Raw genomic sequence first — 26,816 nt, 5'->3', positions numbered from 1 at the left:
TTCACGATCCCAGAATGCTCTGAGTTGTGAATCGAAATCCAAGGACAGGAGCCTAGTGGCGTTGATGACTTGGAGTTAACTTCCCTCACGATAACTTTCTGCTTCACTCCACCCTCTCTACTTCCTCAGTGCTCCCTTACTCTGCTAGCCCCTCTGAATCTTATGGTACCTTGTGACACCAGAATAGCTGCCCCGTGCTGAGATGCAGCTTGTCACGTGACACCGCTGCATGTGCTTGGCCGGCAGCCACTGGAAGTAAATGAGGTTTTAACAATGCAAGCTTCAGTCTGCGCGCCCGGGAAATCTCATCAAGATGTTATTTCTGATATCCTAGCTATTAATAACAAGCAGGTGTATATTCAGAACAGCACCCAAAATAAACCAGCTGGCATTGCCATTGATGCTGCGTGCATGAACATGTAAATGAGTGGTTCTATCTCTGATGCATGTGCTTCTGACGCTGCGGGACGCATGGAAAGAGCCCCTCCCCCACCTCCTATCTCGAGGCAGAAGCCAGGTGAGCGCTGCAGAATTATTAATGCCATAATTGCCAGTAAAAAGGAAATGTTCTTGCAAAGGGTGATATGAATAAAATGCGTCAAATAATGTCACTGACGGGAAGGCGTACGGGTGTGCATGGTGCCAGAAATATGTGCGAGGTAACAACTTCCAAAAAGCTGCCCTCTTTGGCAGAAAAAAGTAAATATCTTCTGTTTGCAGTGCAGAGCACAAAGCCATAAATTGCCAGAATAGAAGTGAGAAATAGCAGGGTCAGATTGCGACATAAAATAGGCCCATGCGCCAAAATGAACGAGTGCCTACTTTGAGTCGGTGGTCATTTACGGTAGGCATGGGGAGATTAAGTAATGTGCCCAGAATCACGGGATGTTGAGTTTACGCCGAGACTCGAACCTAGGGGCATATCAGCAACAACCGGCGATAATTATCACTCAGCGCTCTTAGCGAGAGGATAATTATCACCAGGTAAAGCGGATTTTAATCGCTGAGATAGCGTGCTATTAGCAACGCTTATCTCCTCAGCGATAAAAATCCGCACGCTAACTGCCTGACGTGAGATTATCGCTGTAGTGTGGCGTTAGCTTGCTGATAGGGACTCACAAACTTAGCCATGATATCCTACTTCCATAGGATATCATGGCTAAGTCAGTCTTGAAGCAGGCGTAAGGAAAGTAGCGATACAGGGGTTATCGCTACTTTTCCTGAGGCTATGCTTCATAGCGTCGGGCTTGCTGATAGGAGAAATGTCGCTTTGCGACATTTCTCCTGTCATGTTAGGTCAGGAACACCCAGTTTGCATTTCATTAGAGATGCAAACCTGGGTGTTAGGAACCCCGACGCCAAAGCAAGGTTTCACGCGTTAGCGTGGCCTTGCTAATTAGGCGATAAAATTATCGCCGCTTTTTGGCCGAAAACGGCCGCAAAAGCGGCGATAATTTTTTATCGCCAGCTTGTAAATATGCCCTCTGGTTCGTCAGGTCTGAAGTCGTCAGCTCTGGCCATTGTGCCACATCCCTCCCCACTTTCAAGCTTAGTAGTTTGTTGTGTTTTTTAGGCAGCACTAACAGGAGCTGAGCTGGGGTAAGCTGCCTCCTGGCGAGAGCCCCGGCACTTATTTTTTTTTTCACATGAACCACTGGTATTCCTATTCCCAATTGCAAACGGGGCAGCAATTATTTTTGGGTCCACAGTTAGAGAGCCCCCCACTGTGGTTTCTCCGTTATGCCACCCATAGTGTGAGACTCCAAAACCAAAGACATGAACATTGTACCTAGCCAATTACCCACTGCTAGCATTTCAAGGGGGATATGGCAAGGTGCATTCATTGGTAGCATATTTAGCGCTCACACCAGTAGAGAAGAGATGGAGCTAGAGAGTGGGAAACTTGGGGAGGGTATGGGTGCAGCAGCTATCGTGCACCAAGTGGTAGTTAATTTATTTTCAAATGAGAACTGCATCGCATGCCACTTCCCACCCAATAGGACATGATTCAGCTCCTTCTAACTTTGTGAGACACTTACACTGTACTACACTCGCCAGCGCAGAACAGTGTTGTCTGCTAATGCCTTCTACTCATTATATAAACATACTCACAACAGCAACCCACACACAGCCACAAATCCAGTTCACACATTGACCTGCAGACTGGCCCGTCTGCACTGCAAGATCGCCCCCTTGACTAGTACTGCACTGCCTGATGGTGAACAAGGTGAAAACTGGATAACGTGCCTTCCTGTGTAGTGCACTTTGCATTAGAACACCCCCTGAATGGATTTAACTCACTCTTTCTCTCCTCCACTTCAGAATAGAGCTGACAACTGAAGGAGCTGGATTCCACGTTCTAGATCTAGTCTGGAACCCCAGGTCGATTACTTTTTTTTATCAGCATGAAAGTATGGAGGGGTGGAAAGGTGTTAGCCCATCAATCATGCAGTTCCAATGAACTATGACTCAAAGAACCACAGACTCCCAATTAGATTTAGTTTATTACAAACCCAAGAACAGTTGGACATACAAGCACCTCAAAATGAGGGTGTAGAAATACATTGGAACTAATACAAAGCCGAACCTACGGGTTGAGGCGGTGCAACATGCACAGAATGATCAGTTTGAGGAACAGAATACAGAAGACAACAGCACATACGTCGAGATTCCCCTTCATTGGAAGTTCGTGGGTATGAAGCATTTGTCTGTCTCTACACTACCACTAGCGTGTCATCCCTAATTAGCATTTCTCAACGCAAGATCCATATAGGTGTCAGCGTGTGACGTCTTTCTAAGAGGTCTCTTCACATTTAGATGGGTCAAGTAGCATAAAGCTACAGAGCTCGTTTCAAGATGCTCTCACTATCAAGGCAAGGCAGAAGTCCCCGGACACTGTCCCTAACTTCAATACTTCACTCTAACAGGTAGTATCTCAAGATGCATTGCAGCATCAAACTATCCAGTCAAGCCACCTCCTTGTTGGTAATTTTCCATGTGGCAGGGATGCTCCCAGGCCTTTGCAAGATGACCTCGATTCTCAGGCTTACTCCAATGAGAAAGTACAACAGTTCTTTATAATCAGTATTGTCGTTCAATGTATCCTCTTCTCCCTAAGCCTAACTCCTAAAACAAATACATTATTCTAGCTAACAAGGATGAATTCTCCATCTGCAACAGCAATGTGGGAAAGAACAAATCAAACATGCACATGAAATTCTATAATAAATATAATGTGAGAGCTTACAGGGGAATATTACAATTCAGGCCTACAGAAATCGGTCAACATAAGAAATGGCACAAGGCCTTATAAAATTACACATAAAGTGAACGTTATTACAGAGCACATCTAAATTAACACGTTACATAAACACATCAAATAAATGAATAATTGGCAGCAGCATATGAATTCTGCATGTTAATGTTTTCGACTAACCAAACGTAATTGCAACGTTAATTTCTTCATGTTAACATTGAAAATATACCTAACAAGTGACCTTTCATGTTTTTACAGTTCATTTTCTAATGGTCTAAGTTAATACAATGAAGGATTATATGTAGGTGTGGACTACCCATGATTATAAAGCCCCCCTACAAATGAAAGAGCAAAATGTGCGCTTTAACACAACCTTAAAGTCACTTTAGGGTAGCAGATGTAACCCCTGGTGTTGTGCGTGTTATCCCTGGTCTGAAGATTGGCAGCTTCTTCTCTCAGATACCCCTAAATGGCATTCTAGGTTTTCAGTGATTATGCCAAATTGGTCTTCCTTAATTATTCTACTAAGTTACGACTGATGGTCTTTTATTTGCTTGCTAAAAGTGGTAGAGGGGAGCAAAACAAGTCATGGTTATACTTTCAAATTTAGTCATACTCTACAGGACCACAGACCCCAAATTCCAATTGTTGTGGATTTATTATAAGGCCAACAATAATTGAATATAAACACACCTGAGAATAAGAGTATACAGATACATGAAAATCAATACAGAGCCAATTTTACAAATGTAGTTCATCCGGCATAAAAGGCATAATATGATGAACTCCAAAATCAATACACAGCAAAGAATTGAGGCTGAGTCGAGTTCTCTTTTCATCTGTGACGAAAACAAAACAAAGAAAAATATCTTTCCCTACACTGCTCTAAATGAGGGTCCTACCTATTTCTCTTATATAATTTCCCAAAGGTGTCAGCACGTGTTGACTTCCTAAGAAGTACTCACGTCAAATGGGTTTCCTAGTGTAAGGCGATGGAGCTCGCTCTAAGATGTTCCTTCTCCTCCGAGAATCAGCAGAAGTCTCTAGTCTCTGTCCCTGAGCATCATATGAAAAACAGACAAAGTTCAGTCCCCAATGAATCATGTGGTAAACGTCTCGATTGTATCATTTCAGTAACTTTCCAGTAACTTTAATTAATTCTTCTTCGTCTTCCAGTGGCCTTGGTTCCCAGACAGGCCAGGCACAAAAGGAACCCTCCCTTCTCGCCTTCCAGTCTTCTTCAAAGACATTCCGGGTATCTCCTTAAATCTAAGAGTAACAAGGCTGAATTCCTTCACCTGCAGTAGGATGAGAACACACTACTTTCGAATACAAAAGAGGTTCATTTAATTAATGTTTTGAGCGGCCAAGGAGAATCGAAACTGTCAACAACTTTACAAATTGGGCCTACGATTCAGGCAACTTAAACTTAACACGGTTACATTGCACAAATATAATTTCACCCTCCACATTACATATACAGGAATTCTGAATGTTTGTAATACATGTAAAATCCTACTTGAATGTGCACACTACAATTTCAGTGCTACTAGAACGTGAATAAATGCATCTTGATAATTATAAAGCACTGCAAACGACAACATACATGTGAGTGCGTTTCAACCATAAGTATAGTGCGCCCATACAATTTAGAGTGCTTTAAGCGCTCTATCATCTCCCCCCTCTTATGACTAGTGCCATAACACCAACATTCTATCCCCTCACAGTTTTCTTCTTGTAGAAAAGACCAACCTAAACAGAAGTTTCAGGTTGCCGTCCCTGTCTAAATCTTTCTAACCCTTTAAGGTGCAGATAGTGACTGTCCTGCAGTCGTTCTAACTGCTGCTCATGCTCTTTCAGGGAATTTTCATTATGTCGGGCCCTTTGCCATTTGTAAGCCTTGATGGCTCCCATAGTACAATTATACAAATGACAGCTATTATAATAGGTTTCAAGATGTACCCTATTATCCCTTGTCCCAGACTTCCAAACCAGCTTCCAACCTTTCCAAATCCCTTACCAATTTGTTCCCAGAGTCCATCAGCAGCCAGATCCTTTCAGTCTTGATGTATCTGTGAAATGTTACTGATGTACTTCCTTATATCCCGACTATTGTCAGGAATATAAGTACAGCACTGTTGAACTTTCAATAATTTACAGACTCCTCCGGCTTTTGGTAATAACACATCTAAAGCAAGAAGATTTTGAAGAACCATAGCCCTTATCGAAACCATCTCCCCATCAACAAGTAATAGAATTTGGGCCGTATTTATAGAGAGCTTATCCACCAACGTTGCCAACTTTCTAATTTTCACATCGTTCAAAATCACACCCAGACTAGGTATCATGACTCCAAATACATCCCCAATAATTTCTACCGCACTTACACCACATTTTCCTCTATGAGATCTTTTTCCTTCCAAAGGCCACAAATCCTCCACATGAAAGATTTCGGGGAAATACCACAGCCAAATAACATGTACCATACCAATTCTCAGGCAATTTCACATAAGAATTTTTGTCACACACAAAATACACATTTGGCACTATCGTTAATGTATCCAATAGCGCCTTTCTAATCGACTCCTCAATCAGGAAAATATGTTCACAATCACTCTCACCCACAAATATCTTGACATAATATGTTGACGGATGTCTAATGCACAGTTTCCCTTTTTGTTGAAAGTATAAAGCTATTGGACCAGAGCTTCCCTTTGACTTATGATCTAACTCTTCCTAGGTCCATGGAATAACTTTATGATTCGGGTCTGGTCTAAATAAAGTTTGCCTATGCCGATCTTCTATTTGATCCACAAACGTCTTCCCGATGTCAGATAACATGCAGGTCAAATTATGTCTATGGGCGTATGATGTATCTAATGTAATAGTAGGCACAAAATACTTAGACATCCTCTCTACTTCCTTATAGTAATCATATTTATTTAGGTACTTAAGCACTGGAACTTCTGAGAGTACCACATCATAATTTGAGAAGTAGTACTCAAAATGTGCCTTACTATCAAACATGCTCAAAAATACACTACATGTGACGCCACATGTCACAGGTAAATGATGGTATAGAATGCCTTCCTCTACTGATGATGGCAGTTGCAGACACACATAGCAGTCTTTCGCCTCCATTGTATAAACATACTCATACAACAAACGAGCATATGCTTTTAGCGTGAAATCACCTTTTGACAAATCTACGTGTAACATCTGACTAGTTTCCCTGATCATCTCTCTATCTTTTGCAGATGCACCCCCTTCTGAATCTGAGACAGGTGGTGTAAGTGTCGCCTGTTCCCCCTTCCCTTCAGCATTTTGAGACTCAATCAAAGATATAACAATCACCACAGTTATGACAATAAGAACCACAACAATAAGGATACCAATTATGCATTTCTGTTTGTTTGCGTCCTGAGTATCCAGATTCCATTTTTGAACCACTGCTTGGTCTTGAGGCGCAAACGAAATCAACAAAAGTCTCTTTTCTTCTTTTCTTTGCCTTATCCTGTTATTTACAATGTCCTTTTATTTTCCTTGTCCATTTGATCATTGCAATATTCAGTCCAATAGTGCTAAACCTATTGTATAGATGTAGTCAGCCCTAGCCCTCAATTCTTCTTCTACTGAAAGTCCCTAATTTTAAAATCTTTTTCCACTTGGGTCTAGGTTATCTTCTTTCTTAAGCCTAACAAGTTCTTCCTTCACAGTTCAAGCTTCATCATTAATGATATTAGATCCAAGTACGGTAAGAACAAGCTGCAGAATCTCTGCACATATTTCTCCCAGTTCCTGTGCAGTGGGCTGTCGACCAAAAGTAGGGAAAGCAACCTGGTTAAGGATCAAAAATCGCAAACAACTCCGCCTTGGTGGATCAGGGACTGTCAGTGTTAGAACTCCGAAAGCCTCAACTCCAGGTACCAGTAACTGAATATCAATCGATAGGGTGTCCCCTCCGTAACTCACTGTGCCAGTCCCCAACCTCCCGGAATTCCTCGGTCTCTGCATCTGCAACCAGATATGTCCATTTAGGAGATGCGAACTTTTGAGACGGTACCCTCTCTCTTCTGGATTGTCTTAGGCCCTCCGATCTCTCTTCGGTTTCACTTTGATCTGATTCAGACATTTCAGGAATTGGAGCAAGATTTTTCTCAGATGCAAGCATTATGTTTAGCCTTTCTTTTCTTGTCGGCCACTTTTCTGCTTCAGCACCTGCTCTCCTTTCTTCCCTTTGCTCTGATCCTTCTACAGCAGGCCGCTCACTCTGATCTGGTTCAAAGTTCACTCCTGCAATCTCGTCTATTTCAGAGACCTGTTCCTTCAGTGCCTAGTGCATTCTCAGTCGCTCTTCTTGGGACAAGGGGATTTGTTTCCTCCACAGGCTCTGGAACTCAATGAGTATATGAAGCGTGAATCCAGTTCGGTAATCCTCCACACTTCACAGCTGTACTTGTGACCAAAATCACCTGATATGGTCCTCGCCAGCGAGCATTAAGGCAGCTCTTCCTCACGTGCTTTCGAACTAGCTCCTAGTCACCCGGGTTAAGATCATGCAGCAGGTCTCTTGAGGTGGATCCAGTTGCAGCCTCCACCTGGTGGGACACAGAATTAATCACATCAGCCAGTCCCCCCCACTAATCCATTACCAAATCATCTGTGATGTTTATCAGTGCTGTAGTAGGCACCTTAGGCAACCGCATAGCTCTTCCCATCAGTATCTGATGGGGAGAGAGCCCTGTCCTCCTATCAGGAGTACTACGCAGACTCATTAATACCAGAGGCAGTGCATCTGGCCATTTCAGTGAAGTTGACGAAAACACCTTCGACACCCTCATCTTGATTGTACCGTGTATCTGCTCTACAAGACCAGAAGCCTCAGGCCTGTAACTGCAGTTTAATCTCTGATCAATGTTCAATGCTGTACACATAAACTTCATGATTTCATTATGGAAGTGTGTTCCTCTATCTGTCTCCACCGAGGTCGGAAACCTGAACCGCGGTATCAGTTCTCTTAAGAGCAGTTTTGCCACTGTGAGACTGTCACATCGTCTAGTTGGATATGCCTCAACCCAATTTGAAAAGATACCCACCACCACCAAAACATACCTCAACCCATTGCACCTCGGCATCTCGTTAAAGTCCAATTGTATCCTATTGAAAGGACCTCCTGATCTTCCAATGTGACTCATCGCCACCACAGTTCTCTCTTTCCAACATTCATTTGTTGACACGTAACACACCTGTGACACACTGCTTCAGCACTCACACAAAATCGTGGGTTAAACCACGTTTGCCTAAACACTCACACCTTGGCATCTCTCCCAAGATGAACTGCTCCATGAATTTGCCTTGCCATTGGGCCCAGTAAACAATTGGGTAGTACTGCTTTGTTATCTGTTGACACCCAAATGCCATCTTCTCTCTGCTCACAGCCTGCTCTAACCCATGATGCAGCTTCCTCCTCTGGGACCTCATCCTGCAGCCGCTTCACCTCATCCCAGGTATTGGCTACAGCTAACATCATGCTGAGCTTGGTCTCTTCTGTGCTCTCTCCTACATATCCTCCATTGAAAACACAAACATGTATAGCACAAAAACGAGCCACTTCATCGGCATAGTTGTTCCCCTTTGTTACAAAGTCCTCTCCTCTACCATGGGCTGCACATTTAACCACTGCGATCTCTTTAGGCTTCTGCAAAGCCTCTAGTAGTTGTCGTACAAAATCTCTATTATGGATTGGAGATCTTGAGGACGTCAAAAATCCCCTCTGTGACCACAACTGCCCAAAGTCGAGAACTACTCCAAACCCATATTGGCTGTCCATATAGATAGTCACTCGGACACCATTCGAGATTGTACAAGCACGTATCAGAGCAATAATTTTGGCCACCTGAGCAGAGTATACTCTTTTCAAGCAGGCAGCTTCTACCACCCCTAGGATGGTGCACATAGCAAATGCTGCTCTCAAACACCATTTATTGTCTCTTAAGCATGAACCATCGACAAAAAGGATCAAATCAGATTCAGGCAGAGGTTCATCAACAAAAAGGTCTGGGTTTGGTAGATAGTTCAGTCACATCCAAGCAGTCATGCTCTTCCTCTTGCGGAACATGTAACAATGTGGCAGGATTCAAGGTAGTACAGCGTCTCAATCTAACATTTTCAGAAGCCAATATAACATGCTCATACTTTGTAAGTCTGTTATTCATTAGATACAGTGTCTTGGTTCTTGTCATTAACAGTTCTACTGAATGTGATACATAAACAATAAGTGGATGACCCATCACTATGCTTTCACATCTCTCAATGCTGACACCTGTTGCAGCAATGGATTTGAGACATCCGGGCAACGCAGAAGCTACTGGATCTAATGTAACTGAAAAGTATTCCACCGGTCTACGGGCACCTCCATGTGTCAGTACTAGGACTGCTAAAGCACATCCCTCCTTCTCACAACAGAAGAGCGAAAATGCTTTGTTATAATCCGGCATTCCCAGAGCTGGAGCGCGACAAAGGCTCATGGAAGGCCCTCAATCAATCGTTATCCCATGGTACCGGATCACTAATGTCCTTTCGAGTCAATCTCAATAGTGGCTTTGCTTGCAATGAAAAAATTGGGATCCATTGTCGACAATAGCCGACCATTCCCAAAAACATGCAGACTTCTTTCTGTTTTTGGAGTACCCATTTAAAGAATCGCCTCAATGCGATCTGGTGACACTCTTCATTTTCCCTTCTCAATCCGGTGACCCAGATACTGAACCTCAGTCAAACAATATTGGATTTTTTTGGAGACACTTTGGTGCCGATTAGGATCCTGGAAAAAATTTCCCCAACCGAATTGAATCTGGACTTTTTTCCTTACAAATGGTAAAAGCGCCGTACAAACTGCCAATTACGATTCGTATGGGAAAAAGTCCCTACAAATCGCATTGGGAAAATTCCACCACACGTCCTCGGGTCGGGAAAAGTCTCCGACACGTCCCCGGACATTTTTACGTACAAATGGGAAAACTGAAGTCCCAATGCGCAATTACGATCCGTCCCATCCGTCCGATTGTACAACTGTATGGAAAAAAGACCGTCCGGAGCGAACTCCCATAGCAACCATGGAGATGTCCAAACAAGTGCCTGGTACGCGCCGTACTCCCCCCCGTCCCCCGTATGTTCGCGCCGTACCCCCAGCCCCCCCCGCGGATGGGCGCGCCGTACCCCCAGCCCCCCGTATGTATGGAGCGTACCCCCCAGCCCCCCGTATGTACGGAGCGTACCCCCACCCCCACCCCATATGTACGGAGCGTACCCCCCAGCCCCCCGTATGTACGGAGCGTACCCCCACCCCCCCGTATGTACGGAGCGTACCCCCACCCCCACCCCATATGTACGGAGCGTACCCCCCAGCCCCCCGTATGTACGGAGCGTACCCCCACCCCCATATGTACGGAGCGTACCCCCCAGCCCCCCGTATGTACGGAGCGTACCCCCACCCCCACCCCCATATGTACGGTGCGGACCCCCAGCGCGTAGCGCTGGGGGTCCACACCGTACATACGGGGGTGGGGGTACGCTCCGTACATACGGGGGGCTGGGGGGTACGGGGGTACGCTCCGTACATACGGGGGGGTACGGGGGTACGCTCCGTACATACGGGGGGCTGGGGGGTACGGGGGTACGCTCCATACATATGGGGGGCTGGGGGGTTTGCTCCGTACATACGGGGGGCTGGGGGGTACGGGGGTACGCTCCATACATATGGGGGGCTGGGGGGTACGCTCCGTACATACGGGGGGTACGGGGGTACGCTCCGTACATATGGGGGGCTGGGGGGTACGCTCCATACATACGGGGGGCTGGGGGGTACGCTCCGTACATATGGGGGTGGGGGTACGCTCCGTACATATGGGGGTGGGAGTACGCTCCGTACATACGGGGGGCGGGGGGGGTACGGCGCGTACCGGGCCCCCTAATCAGCTCGCATCGCTGCGTACTTAGCTTTTCCGGCACTTTTTAGGTGCCGTAAAAATTTTCCCATCCGGACTGCAGTCGGTGCGAATCGTAATTGCTGGTACGTAAAAACATGCCTAACTCCGTCCGGACGTCACGTCCGCGGTGTCCCAGATCACATTTGTATGTATTTTTCTGTCGGTTGGTCTTTTTTCCGAATCGTACGGGAATGGTGTTTCCGAACGAATCGTAATTGCATGTTTGTAAAGTTTTACAACCCGGTACGAGTCGGACGGAGAAAAAGCTCCGACCCACGGTTTGTACCGGGTTTTTCCAGGATCGTAATCGGCCCCTTTGTGTTCATTCTCTGCCAGATGATTCAGCAAAGCCACAGTATCGATCCTGCAAGCATCTTCGGTCTCAGAGGCGACCAGAAGGTCGTCAATGTACTGCACTAGGATTGACCTCTGAGGCATCACCAGCCCTTCAAGATTCTTTTTCAGACACTGGCTAAAGATAGAGGGGCTCTTTGTATACCCTTGAGGGATACGACACCACGTTAACACATGATCGTCCAACCTAAATTAAAATAAAAACTGTCTGTCTTCATGTAATGGTATCGAGAAAAATGCCTGTAAACCATTCTGCCTCACATGGTAGCTGAAATAATATAACAGCTGGATTCGGTACCACAGGACAACATGGGATCACGATTTCATTGCGCAAATCCTGCACTATTCTGTACTTGCCACTAGGCTTCTTCAGTCCCATAATGGGTGAGTTACAGGGACTTCCTCTTATCTCTTTATGAATGCCTTGTGCAATCATAGACTCAATCACAGGTCTTATTCCAGCCACAGTTTCTGGAGACAATTTATACTGCGGAGTTCGTGGAAATTCAGCATTTGGTTTAATATGTATCTTTACAGGTTCAACCCCTCGAATTAATCCTATTTCCTCTCCTGTAAACTCCCACACCTTCAGAGAGACCGAGTCTCTCAAGTCATGTGGCAACGCCTCTGCCGTGAGTACCACGAATATGTCTGCACACGCGTTCATATTGGCCATTTTAAAATCTGCATCGTCATCACAGGTTTGCAACTCCACACCTCTCGGAGTGCAAGATATAATACAATTTAGCTTACACAAAAGATCTTGCCCCAAGAGACAGACTGGGCTTGAATTGCAGACCACTAATTGGTGTCTATCTTGGAATGGTCCTATTCTCACAGGTAATTTGTTTGTCAATAGGTTAGTCATTCTCTGGTTAGAAACTCCTACCACTTTTATCGATTCTCCTGAAAGAGATACATTTGGAACCACTTCTGTTCTTACTGTGGAGAACGCAGATCCAGTGTCTAATAAAAAGGTAACAGGATGTCCATTCACTTCGGCATCTAGAAACGGTCCACTCTGATCTACTGCTAAGGCCGCACCCAAAGTGCAATCTCCCTGCACCCCCCTCTGACACTCCTGAGGATCTTGAGTTCGGTCAAATCTGTCTTGAATTTCAAAGTAGAGCATCTGATGATGCACCTGATTATTCACACGTATTCTTGGAGGTTGAGGTACTTGCATTTGCAGCTCAAATCCTTTCTCATACATGGACCTAGGTCTAATCACAATGTTTAAAGTCTCAGACATCTGTCCCTCTCCTTCATTCGGAATTTGATTTGCTGGATTCAATCGACACTCGTGCTTCCAATGCTCGATTTTATGACAAAAATGACATGCAGGGACCCTCTTTTGATTTTCTACCCAATCACCTCCTGTACCGGTTTCCATTCCCCTTCCTCTTCCCTGTCTAGGTTGGGGTACCAACTGTTGACCCATTCCTCTACCACTTCCTTTACCTCAACCCATTCCTCCTCCAACGCCATACATCTGATCAGGCCTTTCGGCATTCCTTAGTTGTACCAACATCAACTTGTCTTTCACTTTCTTTTGTGTCGATTCCACTTGATCACTACAGTATTTTGTATAACACAGAATTTTTTCAATTGTTTTATTCTGCCAACAGATCAAGTGGGTCTGTATCAACAAGCTAATATCAGATTTCAATCCCAACACAAACTTCGAGACAAACTGTCCTATGTCTTTCTGCTCAATTGCATCCAATCGACTATGCTGTTTAAAAGCCATTAACAGTCGCTCATAATAGTCATGCACCGACTCTTTAGAATCTTGGTAGTACGATTGATTTTAAGCCAATCAACAGTTTGGGGAACTACCTTGGATTGTAAGCAGGTAATCACTTGCTCATATTTTTTCAATACCTCGGGTGAAGGACTATTATTCGCCGGATCTCTAGCTGATTCTGAAGTAGGCCATTCAATGGCAACTTTACATGCCAACCATAAATCACCCTGAACTACTATATCAAACAATTGTATTCAAATCAATCCATAACACTTTGGATCTCTCAACAAACCGATCCAATTGTTTGTACCAATCAGCAGGTTTTTCCCTCCGCCGAGGAAAATCATTAGTGAAAGCTGCCAAATCGCCTCTACTCCATGGCACATTTACATACCCGGAACACACTACGATTTAGGAAGGGTCTAAGGGAATATTTAAAGACCTAGCGTGGATATACGCCAGTTACAAGCTAAATACATAACAATAATATCCACGGGTCTGTACAGGTAAGTGGAACCACAAAAGACCTCAGAACCAAAACCATTAACCTAGGTACCTCTTGCAGAATACAGAAGGAAAAATCCTTTAATAGGACGGATTCCCATCACTCACCACTGGTGACATCCTTCATCATCTGGGTCTCCTCCTATTGTCAAACTAGTGGCACTAAGGGCTGCAACCCTTTCAAGAGGAAAGGGGAGCACGCGGATGTTTTTTATAGCTATATAAATTATAACGAAAAAACATGCTATATTTGGACCTGCAGAAGTGAATGATTGATTTGTGTGGTAATATTAAGTGCAGTGCAAAAGTGTTCTGGATGTGAGTTAAAATTGACCGATGAGAGAGAGAAAACCTTTTATTGATATCTTCCAAGGATCAAACCTAAAAACAGTGCAAACGACAGTTTTTAACAAATGACTGTTTAGATGTGAAAGGTTAACATGTTTCAGCAAAACATGGACATATTATCCTATGCCTTCTTCAGGACAACATAAATGTTACTACTGCAATAAAGTGATATGTATATAAAAAGGTTGGAACTAACACAACCTCTTCACCTGTAATCAGCAGTAACAGATCCTCTGTAAATAATGGACTGTTGATTGTTTCTGCAAGAGAGTAAAGTACAATAATCTACAATGTAAGGTTGGTATGGTCTAAAAAAGAACTAAAGGATCCACAAGAAGAAATACTTAATATGACCAATTAAATCAATTAATTGTGCCATTTTTACAATGCTTATAATGCGTGTTTACTTGTCTTACATGAGGATAAGACTTCACTTCACCTGGCCGCGGCTCAGAACAAAGGAGGCACCGCTCTGTAAGAAAACGTAAGCAAAGAACAAAAAATGTGCATGATAACCTACTTTTCACTGTACCTCTATTAAAATCTAGTATAGCAGGAGCACCATATACACAAACTGACAGCGGAACACAGGACTGACTTTAAAACTAAGAAGTGTAATTAAAACAGCCTCTTTATTAAAAGTGGCTTACTTGTGCAATGATGTCCATACTTATCCCTTGACCAAAGTCAGGGATACAATAGTATTTTGAGTAAGCACCAGCCCGGGTGATGTTCTAACTCGCTGGTTGCCTCTACTCATCAGGGATATACAGGTAGTGTTACCTAATAATGGCTCAAAGAAAAACGCTACGAAGGAAAACCGCAATGCCTGACGTTGCAATCCCTTCTATGTGCGCTCTGCGCTACAATATTACTACAATAACTCACGTATATTGCCACCTCGTCGCTACAAGAATGTGTGTATACATATAGCGCCGACTCTATGCTAGTGGTGGCATGCACAGCGTTTACTGATGTGTATTCACAAAGCAGACACTGTGCATCGTCACACATTCAATTCCCTGGGCTCTGTGCTAGTGTGCATAGAGTGTCCTACTGGCTGGCTATAACCACAGAGCTAATATCGGCGGGCTCAGAACTCCTTCCACTCCCTGTAAAACCATTCCCTTTCGTAACACTGACGTTCGAGGGGAGGATTATATTAAAGAGAGTTCATGTGTTTCAGCATTTCAAACACGCGCATGCAAGCGCTCAAGTTAAATAACATTTTCCCTCGTTTAACGAAAGCTCAAGCCGCAAGTATTAAAGAATATAAGAATATATGTGAATGACCACACCACACACTTGCAAGGATGCTCACCTATCCGTCGGTACCTCTGGCGGTTCCAAGAGCCGTCTGGGAAAATAACGACCAACGTGAAGCGCTATCTTTTAAAAGAATTTGTTTGATTGTCTACGTCGCAAACACCGTTCAACGTACACAATCCACCCAATCACGTGTTCGGTCACCGCTATGAATCATGGAAATGGTAGTCCAAAAGGCAATGAATTTGTCGTAGTGCCTCCAATTGGCAATAGAAAGGGAAAAATTAGAACAGAGGGAAATGAAATAAATGGAAAAATGCTTTAATCCTCCATCGAGAATAATTATTTATTTCATTGTTTATGGATATAAAATGATTAACTTTATTATATCCCAACCTATTTATAGATCTCAGCTCTCTAAATATATAACCTGAGCTTAACCCATCTGAATCAAGGGTATTGTAAATTTCGAGGACACAAACCCACGAACGTGACATAGGCAACTACAAAGAAGGGGGTCATAATAGTTTATATATTATCTTTAAAAGTGTAAAATACGTATTGTATGCTTGGGTTATTTCTAAAAGTGTCAATGCTCAATACCTATCTCATCGTGTGTATGTCTTGTGCCACCAGTTGCAAGAGCATATTTCTACATGAACCATGTTTGGTATATATACCAGAATGAGTCCATCTTCCTGGTGTATGTATCACAACTAGAGGCGATATATGTCTGTTTTACCATTACTTCCATAACAGGAATCATATCTCAGGACTGCGTATTCATTTATCGTGCCATATTCGTAATCACAGTATTACCCAAGGTATTGCGCCATTCAGACCTAGTTTGTCACGCTGTAATTTAAAGTCCCATTTTTGTTCTTTAACCAATAAGAAACTAGAGATGTCTGTAATATGTTCAGTAATGAACGGTTGTTCTAATACAGTCCATCTGAAATCATCAGGACGATGATTCATTTCGAGAAAGTGACTTGTCAGTCTTGTTGCCTGTTTTTTACATCTCACCGTGCTTTTGTGCTTGAGAATTCTCAATTTTACCCTCCGAGTGGTCATGCCCACATATTTTAAATCACATGGACATGTGATCAGGTAAATGAGTTTGTCACTATTACAGTTAGTAAACTTCTTTTGTATCCATGGTCTGTTGGTCCCTATATCAACAGTTTTGGTTGATTGTATCTGGGGGGCAAGCTGCACAAGACCAGCATGGGAAGTGGCTCTGCACCGCGGGGAGATTCCACAGGTTCCCCAATCCTGGGGCGAGATTGGTTTTAGGTCTAGAAGGAAAAGTTGATCTCAAAGATACACAATCCACCCAATCACGTGTTTGGTCACTGCTATGAATCATGGCAATGGTAGTTCAAAAGGCAATGAATTTGTCGTAGTGCCTCCAAGCGGCAATAGAAATGGAAAAAATTGAAGAGAGGGAAATGAAATAAATGGAAAAAAGCTTTCATCCTCCATCGAGAATAATTATTTATTTCATTGTTTATGGATATAAAATGATTCACTTTATTATATCCCAACCTATTTATAGATCTCAGCTCTCTAAATATATAACCTGAGCTTAACCCATTTGAATCAACGGTATTGTAAATTTCGAGGACACAAACCCACGAACGTGACATAGGCAACTACAAAGAAGGGGGTCATAATAGTTCAGATATTATCTTTAAAAGTGTAAAATAAGTATTGTATGCTTGGGTTATTTCTAAAAGTGCCAATGCTCAATACCTATCTCATCGTGTGTATGTCTTGTGCCAACCAGTTGCAATAGCATATTTCTACATGAACCATGTTTGGTATATATACCAGAATTAGTCCATCTTCCTGGTGTATATATCACAACTAGAGGCGATATATGTCTGTTTTACCATTACTTCCATAACAGGAATCACATCTCAGGACTGCGTATTCATTTATTGTGCCGTATTCGTAATCACAGTATTACCCAAGGCATTGCGTCATTCAGACCTAGTTTGTCACGCTGCAATTTAAAGTCCCATTTTTGTTCTTTAACCAATAAGAAACTAGAGATGTCTGTAATATGTTCAGGAATGAACGGTTGTTCTAATACAGTCCATCTGAAATCATCAGGACGATGATTCATTTCGAGAAAGTGACTTGTCAGTCTTGTCACCTGTTTTTTACATCTCACTGTGCTTTTGTGCTTGAGAATTCTCAATTTTACCCTCCGAGTGGTCATGCCCACATATTTTAAATCACATGGACATGTGATCAGGTAAATGAGTATGTCACTATTACAGTTAGTAAACTTCTTTTGTATCCATGGTCTGTTGGTCCCTATATCAACAGTTTTGGTTGATTGTGTCTGGGGACAAGCTACACAAGACCAGCATGAGAAGTGGCTTTGAACTGCGGGGAGATTACAAAGGGTCCCCAATCCTGGGGCGAGTTTGGTTTTAGGTCTAGTATGGACAAGTTGATCTCGAAGATTAGTGCTCCTTTTAAAAGAAAAAAGGGGAGGTGGAATGCATTTGTTGCCTATATTGAGTATCCGCCAATGTTTGCGAACACTCTTTTGAATACTGTTTGACATCGTGCTGAAGGTGTTGACAAATGTTAGCCTAGTCAATTCAGGTTTAGACCCTGGCAGATCTAGCAGATCCTCCCTATTGTTGTTAAAGGCCCGTTTAAGTGAGCGACGCGCCAGTCTCTTTGGATATTTCCTAGCACGTAGTTGAGAAGACAGTGTAGAGGCATTTCTTTTTCTTTTAAAAGGAGCACTAATCTTTGAGATCAGCTTGTCCATACTAGACTTAAAACCAAACTCGCCCCAGGATTGGGGATCGTTTGGAATCTCCCTGCAGTGCAGGGCTACTTCCCATGCGGGTCTTGTGTAGCTTGTCCCCAGACACAATCAACCAAAACTGTTGATATAGGGACCAACAGACCATGGATAGCGACAAGGTGGCAATATATGAGAGTTTTTGTAGTAATATCATAGCGCAGAGCGCACATAGAAGGGATTGCAACATCAGGCATAGCAATTTTCCTTCGTAGCGTTTTTCTTTGAGCCATTATTAGGTAACACTACCTGTAGATCTCTGACAAGTAGAAGCAACCAACGAGTCAGAACATCACCCGGGCTGGTGCTTACTCATAATACTATCGTATCCCTGACTTTGATCAAGGGATAAGCATTGACATCATTGTATAAGCAAGCCACTTTTAATAAAGAGGATGTTTTAATTACACTTCGTAGTTTTAAAGTCAGTCCTGTGTTCCGCTGTCAGTTTGTGTATACGGTGCTCCTGCTATACTAAAGTTTAATAGAGATACAGTAAAAAGTAGGTTATCATGCACATTTTTTGTTCTTTCCCTACGTTTTCTTACAGAGCGGTGCCTCCTTTGTTCATGAGCTGCGGCCAGGAGAGGTGAGGACTTATACTCATGTAAGACAGGTAAGCATGCATTATAAGCATTGCAAAAATGGCACAATTAATTGATTTAATTGGTCATATTTAGTATTTCTTGTTGTGGATCCTTTAGTTCTTTTTGAGATCGTACCAACCTTACATTGTAGATTATTGTACTTTACTCTCTTGCAGAAACTATCAACAGTCCATCATTTACAGTCGATGTGTTACTCCTGATTACAGGTGAAGAGGTTTTATTAGTTCCAACCTTTTTATACACATATCACTTTATTGCAGTAGCAGCATTTTTGTGGTCCTGAAGAAGGCATAGGATAATTTGTCCGTTTTTTTCTGAAACATGTTGACCCTTCACATCTAGACAGTCATTTGTTAAAAACTGTCGTTTTCACTGTTTTTAGGTTTGATCCTTGGGAGATATCAATAAAAGGTTTTCTCTCTCATCAGTCAATTTTAACTCACATCCATAACACTTTTGCACTGCACTTAATATTACCACACAAATCAATCATTCACTTCTGCTGGTCCAAATATAGTGTGTTTTTTCGTTATAATTTATATAGCTATAAAAAACACCCACGAGCTCCCCTTTCCTCTTGAAAGGGTTGCAGCCCTTAGTGCCACTTGCGTGACACTAGGAGGAGATCCAGATGATGAAGCATGTCACCAGTGGTGAGTGATGGGAATCCGTCCTATTAAAGGATTTTTCCTTTTGTATTCTGCAAGAGGTACATTGGTTAATGGTTACGGTTCTGAGGTCTTTTGTGGTTCCACGTACCTGTACAGACCCGTGGATATTATTGTTATGTATTTAACGTGTACAGACCCTCCATTTTGTACTTCTCTCAAAGGGAAATTACCTGTTGTTCCCATCCCTCCACCCGGAGGTGGAGTACTCTCTACACTATTCCTGGTGCTTTTCTTTTTGGCCCACCTTTCTTCCCATTTGTATAATTCGTTCCAACCTCGCATCCCTATCACCTGTTCCCTATGTGTGCCTTTAATCCTATCATTCGCTTCTCTTCCAATTCCTTATCTGTGTAATTCAATCGGCAGACTCCCTGCATCATTTTAGTCTTTGTTAAATCTACCTCATTCCTTCGGGCCAATTGTGACAAGGCATCATGAGCTCTCTTTGCCTTTCTGGTGATGTTCTTAGCTACGAATAGCAATTTGCTAGGGTCATAAGTATCAGTTCTTTCTAATGGCAGATTCCCTTCAATTACCGCATCGATTTCTGCTTTTAATCTCACCACATCTAACAACAGTGCCTTCAATACAACCTGTATCATCTTCTGGTCTCCTTCACTTCCCAATTCCTCCCTGTCGCAACTTTGTGTTCTCCTTGGACCCCCACTTTCTTCCATTCTCACAACTGGGCGACTTTCTCTCTCCCAACTTCAGCTTCTTCAATGATTCCCTGGACACACAAAATGTGGCCCCAACGGTGCTACTCTAGGTGCTTCTCGTCTCATCTCTCTTTCTTCATTCTGTATCATTGACTCCCTCACTGGTGGAACCCACATTCTGATCTCTGATCTAGAATTTGCCAAAGCTCCTGTTTGCCTTCTCTCTGACCCACTATCCATCCTTGATGGATCTGCTGTAGCTGGCAGTGGGGAACTAGCTTCCACTGGTATCTGAACCATGCCTGTTCCACGCATTGTAAGACTTCCCCCAGATATATTATCTTCCCTTTCTCCCGTCTGTTGGTGATGTCCACTTATTCTCTCTCTAGGGTTATATATCAAAACCACTGGTCCAATAGTAACTGCCGCCGAAAGTGCTTCCGGCAACCGTATATTCCATGCAGTGTCTTCTGGCTCAGTAGCTGAATACCCTATGCCTCCAGACCCTCCTGGTATTCGTGTTAAATTCCCTCTTACTCCAATGGTCTGATCCTCTGAACCCATTCGTCCCACTCCTGACATTTCCTCTAATCGTGGTATCTGACCTAGATTCACTAGGAGGAGGACGTTCTGCTAGCAGTCTATCAAGAAAACTGTCATCTGTATCACTGTCCTCTTCTGTCTTACTTTTTCCTCCCGACCCTCCTTCTAACAGCATAAATGGATACAATCGTTCTCCTTCTATGGTGTCGACTCTCCACTAGGGGTGGGCGGAATTTGCGTAATCGCGTTACGCAAATCTCCGCGAAACGGTAAAAATCTCCGCGAACACGCAGAAATTCCGCGAACACGCGGAATTGCTTGTTCGCGATACTTTTTTCCTGTTCGCGATCGCTGTTTGCGTGCTCGGGGTGAAATATCTCGCGAACACGCATATTGAGAACGCGAACAAGCAAAAAATTTCGCGAAGTCGCGGAACGCAGATTTATGGGCAATTTCGCATTCCCCGCGGAACGCGAAATTACCCAAATTCCGCAAATTCCGCGAACGGAACGGAATTTACCGCCCAGGCCTACTCTCCACCTCTTTAACTGTGCATCCCATCTGGCGTCATGATATGCCTTCATTGCTTTCTTCACTCTTCCCTGCAAAGCTTCTCTTTTCTTCGCTATTGATGCTCTCATCCATGCATCTAATGCCTCAAATTGTGTTGGTCGAGGTGGAGGTTACAGAGAAGACATCACTCTCCTCAGCTGATACAGCACTTCCATTCGGAATGACCCATAGCGAAGGAAAGCCAAATCACCCTCTTTCTCTGTAATCTTGTGCCAATTTTGCAACCACACTATAGTATGTAATCCTACATTTGTTGCCATATAATGTGCCAGGGTGTCCACTGGCGGCGCTTCTTCTCCTACTCGAGTCACCACCCTTGTGTCGCCTCTACACAAATCTCGCAACACCTTAAAACATCTCATTATGAAAATCAATTATTTGCAACCCAAATGTCAATATTGGACTTCGGACGAACTTCGACCAATCCCAGCGCAGCGTTACACCAACCGACCTATCCCTGTGAGGCGCGCACTGATGTCACTGCTCACTCCTTGCAGCGGCTCACCAGCCTTTACAATTTCAACTCGTACACTTGCTCGCACATTCACACTACCAGTAACTGTTTATCTAAAAGTTATTAAACCAAGTAACTGCTCCTACACAGCCACAATAACTTACAGTTACACAAAACAAATAATTGTCTGTCTACTAAAAGATCGATAGAAAACTCTCACAAGAACATTCGTCCGCTGTGACACCCGACCTGTGTTGATCACTCAATCGCCATAGTCCACCCCCGGTACCTAAGACTTTCTACCACGACTTACTCCTGCATGCGCACAAAGTTCCCTGTCACAAATGGATCGTCAATAGCGCTTCACGACACCCACACTTTTGATCAGACAATTACAGATACAAAACTATCCCTGGATCTTGGACTTCTCTTGAGTCCGCTAACCAAACTTCCTGATCCGCAAGTGTCCAGACCAGTAAACCGATAAACCCACGATCACTCAACTAGCATTCCAACTCCGCAAGACATCACACAATTAAGTCATCACCGCAATCTAACACATCACACAGATTCATACTCACGCTACCACTTTTTCCGCTGCACCATCAACGTCCGCCAACCTCCATCAACTTCACCGTCTTCTACTCCATCCAAAGCTCTATTATTATTCCGATCCTACTCTAATTTCTCTTTTCTCCCCTCACTTTTAGAAGCAAACCATCCTCTGCTACCATTTGATTACGCCAAATTGGTCTTCCCTAATTATTCTACTAAGTTATGACTGATGGTCTTTTATTTGCTTGCTAAAAGTGGTAGAGGGGAGTGAAACAAGTCATGATTATACTTTCAGATTTAGTCATACTCTAAAGGACCACAGACTCCGAATTCCAATTGTTATGGATTTATTATAAGGCCAAAAATAATTGAATATAAACACACCTGAGAATAAGAGTATACAGATACATAAAAATCAATACAGAGCCAATTTTACGAATATAGTTCATCCGGCATAAAAGGCATAATATGATGAACTCCAAAATCAATACACAGCAAAGAATTGAGGCTGAGTCGTGTTCTCTTTTCATCTGGGAGGAAAACATAACAAAGAAAAATATCTTTCCCTACACTGTTCTAAATGAGGGTCCTACCTATTTCTCTTATATCATTTCCCAAAGGTGTCAGCACGTGTTGTCTTCCTAAGAAGTAGTCACGTCAAATGGGTTTCCTAGCTTAAGGCTATGGAGCTCGCTTTAAGATGCACCTTCTACTCCGAGAATCAGCAGAAGTCTCTGTCTCTGCGCATCATATTCAAAACAGACAAAGTTCAGCCCCCAATGAATCATTTGGTAAAGTTCTCGATTGTATAATTTCAGTAATTTTCCAGTAACTTTAATTAATTCTTCTTCGTCTTCCAGTGGCCTTGGTTCCCAGACAGGCCAGGCACAAAAGGAGGCCTCCCTTCTCGCCTTCCAGTCTTCTTCAAAGACATTCCGGGTATCTCCTTAAATCTAAGAATAATGAGGCTGAATTCCTGCACCTGCAGTAGGATGACAACGCGCTACTTTCGAATACAAAAGAGGTTCATTTAATTAATGTTTTGAGCGGCCAAGGAGAATCAAAACTGTCAACAACTTTACAAATTGGGCCTACGATTCAGGCAACTTAAACTAAACACGGTTACATTGCACAAATATAATTTCATCCTGCACATTACATATACAGGAATTATGAATGTTTCTTATACATGTAAAATCCTACTTGAATGTGCACACTACAATGTCAGTGCTACTAGAACGTGAATAAATCCATCTTAATAATTATAAAGCACTGCAAACGACAAAATACATGTGAGTGCGTTTCAACCATAAGTATAGTGCACCCATACAATTTATAGTGCTGTAAGCGCTCTATCATCAGCATAAAGTGGGAACTTGAATAGAAGGGAAAAAAGATTGCAAGAGTCATGTATACATTCTGTAGCCTGCCTTCCTCTACCCCAGCAGCAGCAAAGAGGTGGTGGGTGGTGAGGGTGAGGGAGGCACAAGGGTTCTACACTGTGATGCTGTGGAGTGTCTAAGGGGCATAATGTCACTTCTTCTAGCCCTTGCATTTTAGTCAATTGTTGCCTACGTTGAAAACCATTCTTATAAGGAACACCTCGCCCAGCATCAACAGACCCACCTGTAATCCACCTGCACAGGAAGTAAACCCGTTCCCCTATTAATATTGTCATCCTTGCATTCATTTTCTTTCACAATTTACTCTGTGTTACATTTGTCATTCTTGGTGTGGTTTCTGCCTAACTTTTTGCCTTCAGACCTCCTGTTTTTGCTCACTTCATTTTTGCTGGCCTGTGCACTTTACCACTGCTTATCAGTTTCTAAAGTGCTTGTGCTCTCAGATCAAAACATTGAAACATTGGCTCACACCCAACTGTCATATTTAATACGCAGGCCTTGTGTGTGCAGTTTTAAACAAAAGGGTTATTTTGCCATTTCCACCTAGCAAAATAACCCTTTTGTTACTCCCACATCTTCCTTGTTTATACATATAAGTCACCCCTACGGTAGGCCCTGGACAGCCCCAAGGGAAGGGTGCCATGTATTAAAAAAGTAGGATATGTACGTTTAAATTTTACATGTCCTGGTAGTGAAAAACTCTTAAATTCGTTTTTCATTACTGCAAGGACTATCTCTCCCATAGCATAATATTGGAGTTACCTTATTACATTTTACAAGTGTAAGTTCCAAATGAGAAGAGATCAGTGGTTCATGTTTGGTGTTTCTGGAGTCCTAATTTAAAATCCTAACTTATGGTTAAGTCAGATTTTAAATTACAATTCTGAAAATATGACTTTTAGAAAGTTGGTATTTTCTTACCGTAGTCATTTGGGGCCTGCGATCTATATCTAGTCACATAGCTGGGTGTAGTTGTTAGTTGGGCTTTGTCTATTCTCCTAGACAGCCACACACAATGGGAGCTTAGGTGTGATTGGGCACCCCTTTACTTGCAGGATGGGAGGGAGGAGCTGGGCCCAGCCTCACTTAATCCTGAATAGGCTGTGTGCTGTGTCGGCACAAAGGACTGCGTACCCTCTGCAGTTAGTCTGGAGCAAGGGCCAGGAAGGCAGGGCATCTGTGCGATTCAAAGACATGACTCTAGAAACTTCTCTACACTTCAAAAGGCACCACTGTGTATAAAAGAGGGACCTCAGACACCACCATTTTAGTACACTTCTGGACTTGTGGATACTCTGCCAGGAAGGACAATTGTGCTTCTACAAGCACTGTCACTCTTCTGGTCTGGTGCTCCAAAGGAACTGTTGCCCTGCTGTGCTGATCTGCTGCCCTCTTGCCTAGGAGCGAAGAACGGGACCTGCAACTTCCTCTTGAACACAAGACTCCAGAGTTACTCCAAGGGCTAGTCTGCTGGCCACACTGCTTGCACCGGAAAGCAGCACAAGCCACCAGCCAGCCCGTCTTTTTGCATAGCAGCATCAACAGCCTGCAGGGGACTGCTAGTGTGAAGCTAGAGCCCGCCCATTGGTGACACTCGACCTGCACTTTGCACCACAACGACCACCACCCGTGATGCTCTTCTTGCTCCCAGTGAACCTCTTCAAGATTAAAGGGTCTCTTGGAACAAAATCGAAGAAGGTAAAACTTCAGTAGGACTAATCTGGGGCAGTACCTGACCCACACTCCATCACGGTTGACCTTAACTTTTGACTTTGACCTGGTTCAGTGCAACCAGATAGCCGTGGTTGGCGCTTTATGCTTTTAGGTGCTATTTTACAGTTCTTTCTTTAAAAATTCTTAACTCTGATTCTATTGATTGGATTTTTCTCGTTTTAGCCTTTTATTTATTTATTAAGTTTTACTCTATTTGTCTAACCTAGTATGGGGCCTTTTTGTGTGGTGTTTGCACAGTTTTACTGTTTGAAATGCTGCACAAATACGTTACATGTCGCATCTAAGTTAAGCCTGACTGCTCTGTTCCAAGCTACTAAGGGTTGAGCACAATTTAATTTGGAGTTTGCTTGTGCCTTACCCTGACTAGGATTGTGGTTGTTGCTTGTCCAGGGCTCACCCCCCAGTCAATAGGTAATCCAATTTCTAACACTGGTGATCAGCAGCGAGGATAGGACCAGTGCCATACAGTGATGTCATGTACACTGCCATCTCACATCTATGACTAATTTGAGTTTTTAGTTCTCCCCGATTAGCCTTTTTGCTTTTTCTAAATTCATTCTTACTCTAGCTGACTGATTGTGTCTGCGGCTTCACTGGCAAAAATGGAGTTTGAACTTGCCAACCTGGAGGGCTACACTTTGGCTGTGCTCAAGGAATTTTGCCAGGAGAGGGAGTTGCCTACCAAGAAGGGTATCTCATAGCTCAAAGGTGGAGCTCCAAAAAGCCTTGAGGGCATGGACCAAGGCCCACCAGTTGCCAGTCACAACAGGTGAAAAGGCGGAGGTTGAAGAAGGATCATAGCAGGACCTACAGGAGGGTCTTGGAATGCAGCCTGTTAAGGAGGGGGGCATCCTACTTCCAGGATTGGAAATCCCCTCTCCTGTAGTGAACAGTGTGTCCTCTCTCAAACTATCTGCAGAGTATCTGGCAGAAAGAAAGACAGAGAGGGAGCACAGGCTTGAGATGGTCAAGCTCAGGAAGGAAAAGAGACTGGCCATAGAGGAGAGGAAATTGATGTGGCCATGAACTGATTCTTGAGGAGCTGGACCTCAAGGGCAGGAAGGCAGAGTCCAGCAGTGATGGTGTCATCTTTTCTACAGTACCCTCTGGAGACAAAATGGTGCATACTCCTAAAGGTCTGGTGCCTGACTTTACTGTGGGAGACAATATTGACAAGTGGTTTGAGACTTATGAGATTTTATTAAATATATACAAGAATCCTGGGGAGGATTGGGGGGCTAGTCTTTGGAGGAATATCCCTAGTGAAGGGAGGGAGACCCTAGATAAGGGAGAAAGTATGAGGTATCCCCCCATGATGGAAGT

This window comes from Triturus cristatus, chromosome 3_2, assembly GCF_964204655.1.
Source record: "Triturus cristatus chromosome 3_2, aTriCri1.1, whole genome shotgun sequence".
Taxonomy (NCBI): Eukaryota; Metazoa; Chordata; class Amphibia; order Caudata; family Salamandridae; genus Triturus; species Triturus cristatus.
Note: the sequence above shows the minus strand (reverse complement) of the source record.